The sequence below is a fragment of the Balearica regulorum genome, chromosome 9, assembly GCF_011004875.1.
Source record: "Balearica regulorum gibbericeps isolate bBalReg1 chromosome 9, bBalReg1.pri, whole genome shotgun sequence".
NCBI lineage: Eukaryota > Metazoa > Chordata > Aves > Gruiformes > Gruidae > Balearica > Balearica regulorum.
This window is the reverse complement of record NC_046192.1, coordinates 6,583,306-6,596,056: the sequence shown is the minus strand read 5'-3', so window position 1 is coordinate 6,596,056 and position 12,751 is coordinate 6,583,306. Positions and strand designations below refer to the sequence as shown.

General features: G+C 37.6%; 1 long non-coding RNA gene across 1 annotated transcript in view; it reads left to right on the top strand.

Annotated features, from left to right (window-relative positions):
- The first annotated feature begins 1,710 nt into the window (after positions 1 to 1,710).
- LOC142602905 (uncharacterized) overlaps positions 1,711 to 12,751 on the top strand; it is a 195,071-nt gene continuing 184,030 nt past the window's right edge. Inside the window, exon 1 of the long non-coding RNA XR_012836732.1 lies at positions 1,711 to 1,781. This is a non-coding gene — a long non-coding RNA (uncharacterized LOC142602905). The remainder of the gene's footprint in view (positions 1,782 to 12,751) is intronic.

Genomic DNA, 12,751 nt, shown 5'->3' with positions numbered 1-12,751 from the left:
TACATTTAAATAGCCTACATGACAGGGATAACTGATTTCTTACCCATACCAGACTAAAGGACTTTTTTACACTATTTAAAATAAAATCCCCTCTCTTCTAAAGGTGGTGCTGGAGGAGTTTTTTGCGGATTTTTCTGTTCTGCTTTTTCCCCCCCCACCCCACCCTTTCCTTTGGATCTAGAATGTAATACCAATTAAATTTGCTCAGGCAAACCCACTGTGCGTTTAAAAAAAGTCATTATAAAGACAGGATCCTGGGGGTCTGACAGAAAAGCTAAAACAGCTGTGCTCTCCAGTACAAACAACACATAAATCTACAGTATCTTCTCTTCGTGATCAAACAAGTGAAAGAAAAGGCTCAGAAAGTAAAAGATATTTTTATCTCACAGAAGCAGAGCTAAAAGAATTTAGTGACAGTTTAAATCTCAGCCATTACTGTTAGGCTGTTAAAATCTGATGGTTTTTCATTTGTTTTAAGCAGAAGTATTTTGATTTGCTAGCCAAACAACTCCACTTACCTGTTTGATGAGAAGGTTGCCTTTAGGTCCAAGATTAAATGGTTATTCAGCTGTTCAGTGGAGAGCATACCTCACAAGAACAGTTTCCAGTTGTGTTTATTCTTGTTAGATTCTTTCTATTGAAGTAAATCAAGAAAATCCTAGAAACAAAAATGAACATAGAATTAATTTGGTCAAATAGTTATCAGACTGTTTTCACCATTTATTTCCAATTAACCTCTTGAAATTTATTAGGTTGCCCACTAGACTTAATAGGAAGACTCCCATCCATTTTTGAACAAACTGAGTATGAGATATCACTAGATGGTTTCCAGAACAGCGTGGACAAAAATGATTCAGCTGGTGCTATACCTGCTTGATCTGGGGCGATATAGTCTTTACAAACTGTTTTAAAACTGTGTGCTGAATGAGTTACTGCATTTATGCTTCTTTTGGTTTTCAGAGTACGTATATGGGTAGAAACCTGTACACTGTGTTACCACAGCTCTTTCTCTTGTGTACCCGTAATCCCTGTATGCTTAGCCATGCCATTTTGCAATACATGATATGATCATTAACATATGTCAATGTTTGTACATTTGGACTAGAATAAGTGCTTGGATCTTTATGAAGGCACATATTACATATCTAAATAAATAATGTAGCCGGGCAGCTGGAGAGATCTAGTAGTGGCTTTATAAAATGTTTCAAGGGAAAAAAAACAGCAGACAGCCCAGCATGCCAGGAGAAATATTAGTGACAGAAACATAAAAAACACAGGCCTAACTCTGCCCCATGCACTGTATGCAGCATGCCCCTATTTGTCAGAGGGATGCGTGTACAAGACACAGTCAAAGCATGGAATTCTTTCCTTGTTGGGGAAGGGGATGAAAAACAACCTTACAGCAAGCAAGTAGACTGAAAATTAAGATGAAAAGCTAAAAGTCCAAATGTTTGAATCTGGTTAGATTTTTTTTTTTTTTTAACAACTGCACAGCAAAATGGGAATGTGTTGGTCCTCCCTTTTATTCACCCTATTCTAGGCTGCCTGATTCTGATTTCTTCCCTTACATCCACTCCATTCCCACACATCATATCTTTTCATAAATGGTCTCAGTGTATTATCCAAGTTGAAACAATGAATAATTTTCTTTCAGGTTATTGAGCTGAATCAAGTCACAAAGGGGTCTAATGAGTGCCAGAGTCTCTGTGGAAAAAAGAATGGAAGCAGGATCTTCTCATTTCATTAGCAGCAAGCCTCCAGATTGTGTCACAGCATTTCAGGTAACTATAGCCTCAAGATGAGCTTTATAACTGGCCAAAACTGATCTAAGACCATCATGCTCCCTCTGTTCAAGCCCTCCCTTGGGCTGTTTTGCTTGCTGGAAACATTTTGGTCTTCATGATAGTCAGTAAACAGAGTGAATGATTTTCTTCTGAATTGTGATTAAAAGCACAATAGTTTGGGCCACATACAAATTCAAGATCTGACTCTGAAAGGGAACTATATGCTGCATGGAAAAGCAAATCAGATTCTGTCTCCTTTGTGTCTCTGCAACAGCACAAAGATTTCCTAAACCTTACAAGGTATTACTGAGATGCAGCCAATCCACATGATATTTTACAGTAGAATGCTGCAGCACTGAGATCACTTCATTTTTCTTGTGTGCTCCAGTGCATCAGAATTACTTCCAAGCCAAGTACCATTTACTTTGTAAGTAGGCAGTGGATTTTTTGATTGATACTTACAAATTAAGTAGGCTATTGCTTGGATGGTTTTAGTTTACATCCAAAAACTAAAAGGACAATTTAAGTGCTGAGGCAACAGAAAACTAGGTCTGATCCTGTGAGCAACAGAGCAATATGAGATCAGAGTTGTACAGTTCTGGATAACTGTGTCTGAAATTAACAGTGCATTTGCTGTGCATATTTCAGCCCTAAGGACCAAATAAGCAAAGCATCGTTTTCATTAGTTGTTCACTTTCTTTCTCTCTCCTCTCATCTCTTTTTTTTTTTAATAGTATACCCAACAAAACTTCTTCTAAATGCTAGTACAATATGTGATTCTGTGCAATATTCTATATGCTCTAAATATGATTATGTGTCCGACTGATGGCAGTTAAATGATGCTTACTTTGTAGTCAGTCATTCTTTTGCTTTCTCCTAATAATTTCCTCAGTGCTACTCAAAAAAGAATGGTAGTTCAGAATGGTATCTGCCTTCTCAATTATTAGATGTGATTGTTTTGTCACGCAGTGCTGTATTTTTGAAAAAACAAAACTAATCCGTGTTTATTATTGTGAAATAATTTGGAATATCCTCTCGAAGGTCTCAACGTTATTCCCTGTATGGTCACAGACCACTAGATGGCACTGCGTGGCTGTGTGTCATCCACAGGAATGGCAGTAGCTAAAGTCTCTCAGCACATAAAAGAATCCTCATCTTTCAAAAATATTTTTAATATTGCCTTTTTATTATGAAAACAATTAAAACGTTCTATAGTAAGGAGCATGCTGATGATACCAGGAACTGAAAATTCTCCCTTTTTGGTAGATTAATTGATTAGAGAGCTTTACAGTAGACCAAAAAATGAGCAAATGTTGTACTCACTAGTCTAACTCATTAAGAAATGTTCCTCATGTAATCATAATGCAGGAAAAAGAAGGTTTGCAATGCTTTTAGAGTGTAAAAATCGAGATGATCTTACACAGCTAATGTTATTTCAAAGGGCCCAATCCTGCATAGGATCTTTAAGAAAAAGATTGAGTTTATTTTGGTAACGTAGTTAAATCACATGTAGTGTGTTACTACTTTTCTGTGTCATATCCTACCTCTGTTTCACTGCTTGGGTCTTGCTCTTCCCCAGTCTATGTGAGTCTCTTTTCATCAAGATAAAACCAAGTCCTAGCTAGGAGCTGGGTTCTGTTAGTAATTGCCACAGACTTCTTGGTGACTCTGGGTCAGTCACTTTCCAATTTTGTGTTTCTTAATTCCCTTAGCTTTAAAATACAGATTGTTTGGATGGATAGTAAAAATGAAGTATTATTGTAGGTATTCCTACTTTCATTTTTGTTAGAACTAATGAAATATATTAATTTTTAAAAATTATTGAAGTGTTTCATGAGTAGCTGTCATGTAAGTTTGAGGGCTTTTGACCAGGTATTATTTTAAATTCTAGTAGAATTTTGCATTAACTGTGCAATATCTTTTCAGTTTTTCTAAGCAGCCCAACTTTTTAAAATGCTGCCTCTTTATCCAGCAAGTCTCACTCTGTCCCATGTTTGGCAAAGTTGATTATCTCACATTACAGAAATGTAGGCAGATATAACTTTTAGAAGAATGAGATGATGATGTGATTTTAATGTGCCTCTGTACAAATTTGCATGTAGTGTATTATTGCTGTATAAACAAGAGGGAGATTTTTAATGATGAGAACCCACCGAGAATATTACAGATGGACATTATGTCTAAGATACCGCAGAATCTTAAATTCCCTCTGCCCACTGGTGTATTCTCACTAGGGCAGGAAGGCTGTGTATCTGCTTCTTGGGAAAAGGGGATTAAAAGGCTATTTCATGTTCTGGTCCAATGAAACTGACTGAAGGCTTGCAGTTCCTTTTGGATTGTAGGACTCAGTGATGGTAGGATGAATGTAGTGCTGTCTCATTCTTTCTCTTATTATAGGCAATGCTTTCTATGCTGAAAAGGAGAGCCATAACATAGAGCAGCCATTTTATTTCCAGTTCCTCCTCACTGTCTTTTCCATCCTACTGCAGCAACCAATGATATCTTGTGACAATCACCAGCAGTCATTCCATTTTGGAAACATGGCTAACTGAGGCTGGGAGAATGTGGGGAAGAGAAAGCCTGCATGGGAAGAATAAGATGTTTAGGGCTTTTATTGACAACTCTTCCCCACCCTCAGTTTCCTTTTTGCTGTTGGCTTCTCTGTTCCATGTTCCCCACTGGTAGTTTATTTTGACTTTTTTTTTTTTACCCCTCATGCACTTTCTTTTTTCAATCCATTGTCCCTTTCTTTCCTTTTCTTCTTTTCTTGGTAGAAGGGCATACCCCTCCACCATTTAGTTTTGTTTGGGTCTGATACCTGTTCCCACTGAAAACATTTTTTGGGGGTACTCATAACCACTGTGTGTTAAGTGTAAACTGTTACCTCTGGTGGCTACAATCCTTTATTTCCAAATGAGGAACACAAACAAGGAAAGCCTTTGCTCAGTGTAAATGAGATGTGGTACTTTCTGCAGTTTGTAGACTGATCAACTGTAAAATTAAAACAGAACATTTTGGAGAGCAGTACTAAAGTAGAACAAATAACACCAATCAATCCTGAAAGAATTTTCCTGAGGTTTGAACTTTTTTTCTTTCAATAATTCAAAATAAAATCAGAATCCAAACTAGCCACAGAGCTGCCTCTATCCTCTTACAAAGCAACTGGTCTCCTAAAATAAGTGAATATATATTATTAGCAGATGTTAACCCCAAATTATATCTGGTCCTTCCCTCTGACAGGGGAGGAGCATGCATTTCCCTGCCGGGTTAGAGTGTGATGAGGCCCACCTGCTCTGACCAACCAGGTCAGTCAGAAGTACTGCTGCTTTCTGCAGCCAGGCAGGTTGGGGGAGGAACTCCAGCCCACCCGCTCTGCTGGAACACTGCTGCCAGGAGCCCATGGGGCCTGGCTAAACTGTATTATGATTTGGATTGAAAGACAACCAGGGAGACAGATATTGCTTGGGAACAACGGCTGTATTTCAAGATTATCTTGATGACCACAATGTATCCCATCGTTACAGAACAAATTGTCCCGTCCGTCGTGTCCGTCCCCCCCCCCCCCCCCCCACCCATTGACAACACCAGAACAGAGGACACTAAACTAAGTGTGCTGTGTCTGAGGAGGTATCCATGCCTCAGGATTCCCAGCTGGTGGGGAAAAACCCTTCAAAACACCCTTTCCATATCAGATTGTTTTAATAGTAGTCTGTCAAGTCTCCTACTTACGTTTTCAACGAGAAAAGGCCAAGCAATAGCCAAAGGCCCTCACAGAAACAGGACATCCTGACCTGTGGCAGATGGACTTCCTTTACAGAGTTTTAATGAAAGTTTTCAACAATAGCTCTGTGTATGTGCTTGGGGGGTTAGCATGTGTACACACTGTGCAATGCTACACAAGCTTTTTAAAATAACATAGAAAATACTATGGGATCTATATATTTTGCTGGAAGAAACATTTTGTAAAAAAAGAAAAAAATATATATATTTACTCTGTTATGGCATAAGGCAGGATTAGGTAGAGAGAAAATTTCAGGATGTGGGTGGCCACAGTTGAAGTTCTTATAGTAAGTGTTCAGTCAAATATCTTTGGAACATAAAATTAAAATAAATTAAGAGTAAACTTAACCAATGTATCAGTGAACATAAACAACTCTTGATGCTAAATAAATATTCTGAGGAAGCCAAAGTGCAATAATTAGAAAGGGATCATAGAAACACAGATTCATAGAATGCCAGGTTGGAAGGGACCTCAAGGGTCATCTGGCTGATTGTTCCCATTGTGAAAACTTTTCCTCTAGAGTCCAGTCAGAATCTCCCCAGGAGTAACTTGCACCCATTACTCCTTGTCTTTTCCATGTGACTCCTTGTAAAGAGGGAGTCTCCATCTTCTTTGTAATCACCCTTTAAGTACTGGAACATGGTGATGAGGTGTCCCCTAAGCCTTTTTTTCTCAAGGCTGAACAAACCCTGTTCTCTCAGCCTTTCCTCATATGGCAGGTTTCCCAGTCCTTTGATCATCCTGGTGGCCCTCCTCTGGACCCTTTCCAGCCTGTCCACATCTTTTTTGTATAGAGGGGACCAAAACTGAACACAGTAGATAATTATGCTTTCTCTCCTTCCTAGAAGAGATAGATAATATTTTTTGTAATTTCCTAAATACATAGCAAACATAGCTAGTGTAAGATGCTGGTGAAAGATGACAAACCTCTGATGAAGTTTATGATATACAAGAATCTACTCTTGCTGAAGGCCTGTTCCATGGTAATAAAGACAGAGTAAAAGAAAAAAAAAAATTGAAAATATTTTAAAGGTTTTACCTTTTATCACATATAAAAAGATCTGGAAATGTCACACTTAATAAAATAAGACAATTACTATACTGTAATTTAGACAGGAACGGTGATTAAGCATGTTTTCCAGTTTTTCATGAAGTTGTCTTTAGCTCACAACTTTTCACACAAAAACAAGGTGTTGCAAAAGGCAAGGGGGAAAGACAGTACATGAATGCAGTTTTTCAAAAGTTTTTATTTGCATTCTATACCTGGGCTCCAGCTTAGGCATCATTAATTACCTGTGCCTGGGCTGCTTTGAAACAGAAGGCCAGACAGCCAGGAGTGAGCTTTCCTGGGCCATTTAGTCAGCCATTGCAGCAAAAGTATGGCTTCTGACACAAGCAGAGCATCTAAGTATCTGGGCTTGTGTCACTAAATGATCAAACTGGTGCTTATCTTTCCTCAGCTCTCACTGCTTTTTTTTCATCAAAAAATGGTACAAATCAGTGAATAATTGTAAATTATAGCAAGGGTAATAATACATACCACATTTAAGTGCAAAGTAAATGCTTAGAGGAAAGAGGACTTTTAGTAATTATCATACAAGCTTAAAAGTATTCAGAGATTAGAAAAAAAAGAAAGGTTTGTTTTATTCTATCCTTCACCCAGTTCCAGATAATTTGACCTTGTTGTGTTTCACATGCAGTAGTCCCAGTTCAAATCATGTATCTTTAGCAGCAACCTGTATGGTCAGACTTCTGGCTGAGTGTGGCTGTTGGTTTTTGACCTCGCTCTGAAGCAGATAAAGTGGTTGACAGCCATATCCTTGTGCATGTTCTTTTTCTGTAACTCAACTTCGCCTGTAAGGAATTTCATGGTGTTTCATCTCTGGATAAAGTTTTGCAGAACTGGTGGAGGTGAACACTAAAGAAATGAAAACCTTTTAAGATCAGGTCATAGAGAAATAATTTTTAAATGTTGGGGCATCAACCCATACATGTGCTAGTTATATGTCTGTACTTACTGGAAAAAAATTAAATTGACAGTGCCCTACTCAGGCCCGGCATCTTTTCACTGGTCAGGTAATGAAGCCCCAGTAAACAAATTGTATGGAAGAGATCAATATGTGGGTTGGGTTGCTTTGGTTTTTTATTTTGCATTTTTGTTAATAAATAGCAGGCTCATTTGTGGTAAGAATATCTTCTTATTTTAGAATAATAAGAAGAATTATTTTATTTTATATAGTGGTATTTAAGACTATCTTACAAGTATATATAAACTCTCTCCTGTTTAGAATGTAGCCTTCCAGGAATTCCTTTCCTCTTTTCATAGCTTAGAAAAAGCACACAACCTTGTTAGAGAACTCTATGTTAAATAGCAATTAAAAGAAGAGAATTCAAAAAGGCAAAATGTAATTACTCCAATTGGAATTTACCCAGAACCTACCCCCAATGATTAGACCTTATTTTCTTACATTAATTGAGAACATTCTGTACCCATACCCGCCCTGAATCAATATAAAAGCCAAGACTGTGAGTTGAACACAGGCACCCCTAAATAGCTGCCCTCAGGATACCAAGAATCAGACTTGCATATAGAGCAATAGCATGTTTTGGTGGAGATTTTATTTCTTAATGTTTGTGAGTGTTAACTTTAGTTCATTTCTGAGGTGCCAGTTTTCTAGGAAGGACAAGAGATGGACACTGTTCTGATGTCAATTATCTGGAACAGCTCTGTGGAACTCAAGAGAGTTTAGATTTTCAAGGAATGCTGTGAGGTGATAAACTATTCTTATGGCATTTTAACAAAATGATATTGTTGTCAAAATACAGTAACAGCATGAACAAATATTTATTAAAAACTCTCTGCAATTTTGTCTTATATGGTAAACAATCTGATCTTCCAGTCTCTTCTGGATGAGTTCAGGTTCATGCCCATGCTTAGAATACCCTAGTCATAACTGCAGTGGCACCTTCACCCTCTCTTCTTTTTTCATTTCTGTTGTATTGTATTCCCAGAAATCTGTGTCAGAATTAGACATCCATTGTGCTGTATGTTACACAAACATACAGTAAAAAGAAACATGTCCCAAATTTACTACTACTGTAATTGAGGACTCTTCTGTTGTTCCTATTATCACAGTGCATAGAAACCTTCCACTGCACTTGTATCCAAGATAACAGCATAGTGGGGCTTATCCTGAGATCTCAGAGTGGCTGTGGGGCTGAACCACCCCACTTCCCAAGATGCTTTAGACAGGATGATGAAGGCTAAAAAAGAACAGCGCTGAAAGGAATGTTTGATTTAGAAATTTTGTGTCATTATTGAAACTACAATAAGGTAGAGACTCTTTGGGTTTCTTCTCTTAAATGAAGATGTGAAAAATCTTTCTTATTTTGTATTTGCAACCTGGAACCTCATTTTGATATTCCTGGGAGACAATGGAATGTGGGCAGGAATTGGTTGCTATTTGAGGAGAAATGCTGTGCTGTGCCACATCAGTTGGAATTTCTAAGCCCTGAAGGTATAAAACTGTGTAAATTCCACTTATTGTAGGTCAAGAAGACCAGCCTCAGGTAGGTTACAATTGCATTTAACACACAATGACATAAAAAGTAATAGGGAGAAGAATCAGCAATGCTAGCACTAAAAACACGGATATATTTGAACAAGGTTTGTGTAAAGATAAATGGATTTGAATTCTTAAAAACAGAAATTAAAAATGTAAACAAAATGCATATCATGTAGAAGAAATATTTCCTAATCTTTTACCTTTGAGTTAATTTTTGTAGAGATTTGACTGGCTTGCATCTTAAAAACAAGATTTTTTTTGTACCATAAAGTTAAATTTCCAATTGTCTGAGAAGATTCATAAAGATTCTAATACAACACCAGAGGAAAAAAATAATTGGAACAATAAATGGCTATCAGATACATTTTACTGGGACAGATTCTTAAATGATCTGTATAAAGTCCAAGAGCAATAGAACTTAAACTGGAGACATCAGGAACATGTTGGTCTTATACCTTGGGTCTGAAATCTGTTTATTGCTGACCTCTTTAGAGTTACTATGAATTTAAACAGAAAAGTTATGTCCAGGACATTTTTGTTCTAGTGTCCTCAGAGCCATTAGGAAGACAAAAGAACATTGTTGGTTATTTTGTGGTGGTTTAATGCTACACATCTTTAGGATCAGTGGAATGCTTAATGTCTTCTGATGGATAATTAGCCCTGACTAATTACTGGCAATGTCCCTGTAGGTATACATAGTAGCTAGTTAAGAGGAAGAGGGCTGAATGATGGGCCCAAATCAGGAGAAGGTTCTTTGGTTTGGCGTGATGTTGGAATCTGCTTGGTGACTGCCACCTAGAAGCTGGTTGAGCTTTTGGAGGGTCAGGCTGCACATGAGGCTGAGAAGGGCGAGAAGATGAGTTTGAGCAGACAGGTGCAACCATTGCAATGCAGTGAAAGAATTTGTAGGAATCTGTTTTGCTTCCACGCCAGAAGGAGGGGGCTTACAGTGAACAAAAGGAATGTGTGGCTCTGTATTCTGAGCTTCCTATTCTATGATAAAGCTTTGATTTTGAGGTTTGCATTTACATCTCTGTTCAAATTGGATTTCAATCTTGAGTCTGAAGCTCAGGGCACAAGCTCGTACCTTGCTTCCTGATTTTTCCAGAGTTGTGCTGTTTATGGGCAGAATAGAACCAGCATTCACTTGTTTCCAGTTAGGACTTTCAGTGAAATGATTGGTTTCTCGCAATTGCCCAGCAGATCCAATTGAGAGCAATATTGGAAGAATAGCAACTGGATATCTCTGAGAAACCAGGTGCTTCATTTTCACTAGTTAAATGTGGTCTCAGGTCTCCTAGAAATTTAATCACAGTCTATAAATACAGATAGTTAACAAAAGTTGTGATACAGGGTTATGTGCATGCAGCCTTATGTTGTCACATCTTTCATTTTTTAGGATGATTTACGAGATTGGGATGTAGTATTATATTATGACCCCAGAGTCTGATTCCAGTCTTGTCTTTCACTGAAAATAAAAGTTTGAGCAAGTCATTCTTCAGTTTAAGATTTGATGCACATACTAAAATAAATCACTTCAGAAGTTTGGTACATTCTTCCTCACACAGATCAAATTCAAAATAAGGCTTTTCTAGACTGCTTTTTCCATTGCCCAAAATAGTGTTTTTTATTTATCGACTGTAAATAACAAAAGTTATAAATGCATTAAGTGCTTTTTTAGCATCCAAGCATCACCGAAACAAGTAAAAATACCTCGTGTGATTTAATAACTATATTGACTAGCAGGTAGGAAATTCAGTTGAGTAACACCTTGGTCAAGATATGTTCCACTGAGGTTGAGAACAGCATTGAGGCATCTTCTTGAGGTATTATTTCCCTTGTAGGTAGCAACAGTGAGTACAAACAAAATAGCTCAGAACATAGGGGATAAAAATGGATCATCTGAGAGCACTGGGCAAGTGACCTAAAACACAAGATGGTTTATTGTTGTGGGTCAATTTTTTTAATGTTGGGCTAGTCCTCAGAGAATGGGTGGAACCCTCTTTCCAGCCAGAAGAACCCAAAAGGGTATGAGCTCACAACAGGAACATGTGGAATTTATTCTATTTTGCTCAAATCTGAGACATTAAGCCACCCAGGCTTGATAAATAAAACTGACCTGTTGGAATGGCTGTGATACTTTGTGTAACTGAAAACTCTGTGCTAGTTTTGTAAAGTATGTGAAGATATCGTACAGAAGAATGAGTATCTTGAAATCCCACCGCTGGAGGCTAGATTTCATGAGGAGACTGTGCTATGTGTGAAAACTGCAAAGGAGGTATAGTTTAACCTGTATTTTCCCTTAGTTTTTCTTCTTGGAAGGAAGGAGGGAAATGGAGTGTTGGCTTCCAGTCAAAATGAATTGCTGCTTCCTGATTTCACCTGTTTAACAACTGTGCCAGTCAAGGGCTGGAGTCCATGTTCTTTTTATTCCCTTTCTGCTAGCTCCTGGAAAGGGGTATGTCGCCTGCTTTGTTTTTGTACTTCTATTGCCTAGCCTGCTTTTGGATCGTATTGTTTCACCTGTATTAGATCCTGACTTTGCTGTTGCTTGTGTACAAAAGTTGCACTAGTAACGTCTTACCTTTTGTGTTAGTTAGCTCACACTACAGAGGGGTTGTCAAGATGTGGGTACAAGCTGCTCTCAGAGGAAAGAAAGCCTCATGGCTGAAGTTAACCCCACAGGACTTTCTCAAAGCCATACAGGAAATCTGTGACAGATCCCAGAATAAATCCCAGATTTCCTGTCTCTTCCACTTGTGCTGTATCTACAGGGCCCATAATTTCTTAGCTGAGGAAAGTGTTGTCCAATATTATCTTTCTTTTTCTGGTATACTATTACTTCAGTTTACTACACTAGCTGTTGCCATATATTATGCTGTGATGGTTCATCCCTATGACTCTTTTCTTTGTGGTATTTTGTGGAGTATGCATGTGTATTATACAGTGAACAGTATTAATGCTGAGTACCAGTACTGTTCAGCATTTAAGCAAATAAAACTCAATAAAGGAAGGTATTGAGAGTTAACCATGGAGTATTTGCAGGTACAGATAATTTATTGTCTGATTTCCTCTTCAAAATAAAGTGCTCGTACTTCTAATCTAAATAGCATTCAGAGAAGTAGTTTTGGTATGTATCAAATGATAGCTACCTGTGCTAAAATAACACATTTTTATAGAGTTAAATTACTTGAATAAAGTAAATTTTATTTTTGCATATGCCACTTTGTACTTTGGAAAATTGATGCATTCTGTCATTCTTAAGCATCAGTCCTCTTTAATGAATTATAAATCAATAGATGCAGCATTATAAAGGGAAAGTAATTAATTGTGAATCTATAACTGAATGAGATACACTTAAGATTTTATGGCTTTTACTATGGCTTGATAAATGGAAATTAGAGGACTTTGGTGTGCTCATTAGGTATCTTAGATGTTTATGCATTCAGATGTGTTGCTGAATGTCTAATCCTAATCTTTTTTTAGATACTTTGCCGCTAGGTTAAACTTTAATAGTTTTCATTCTGTGCTGCTCAATTTGCCCTCATATGGTTCTTCTTTAGATAACATTACTTGTACAAATTCCAAATGAAGCAGAATCAGTAATCCTCAGCCAGTCT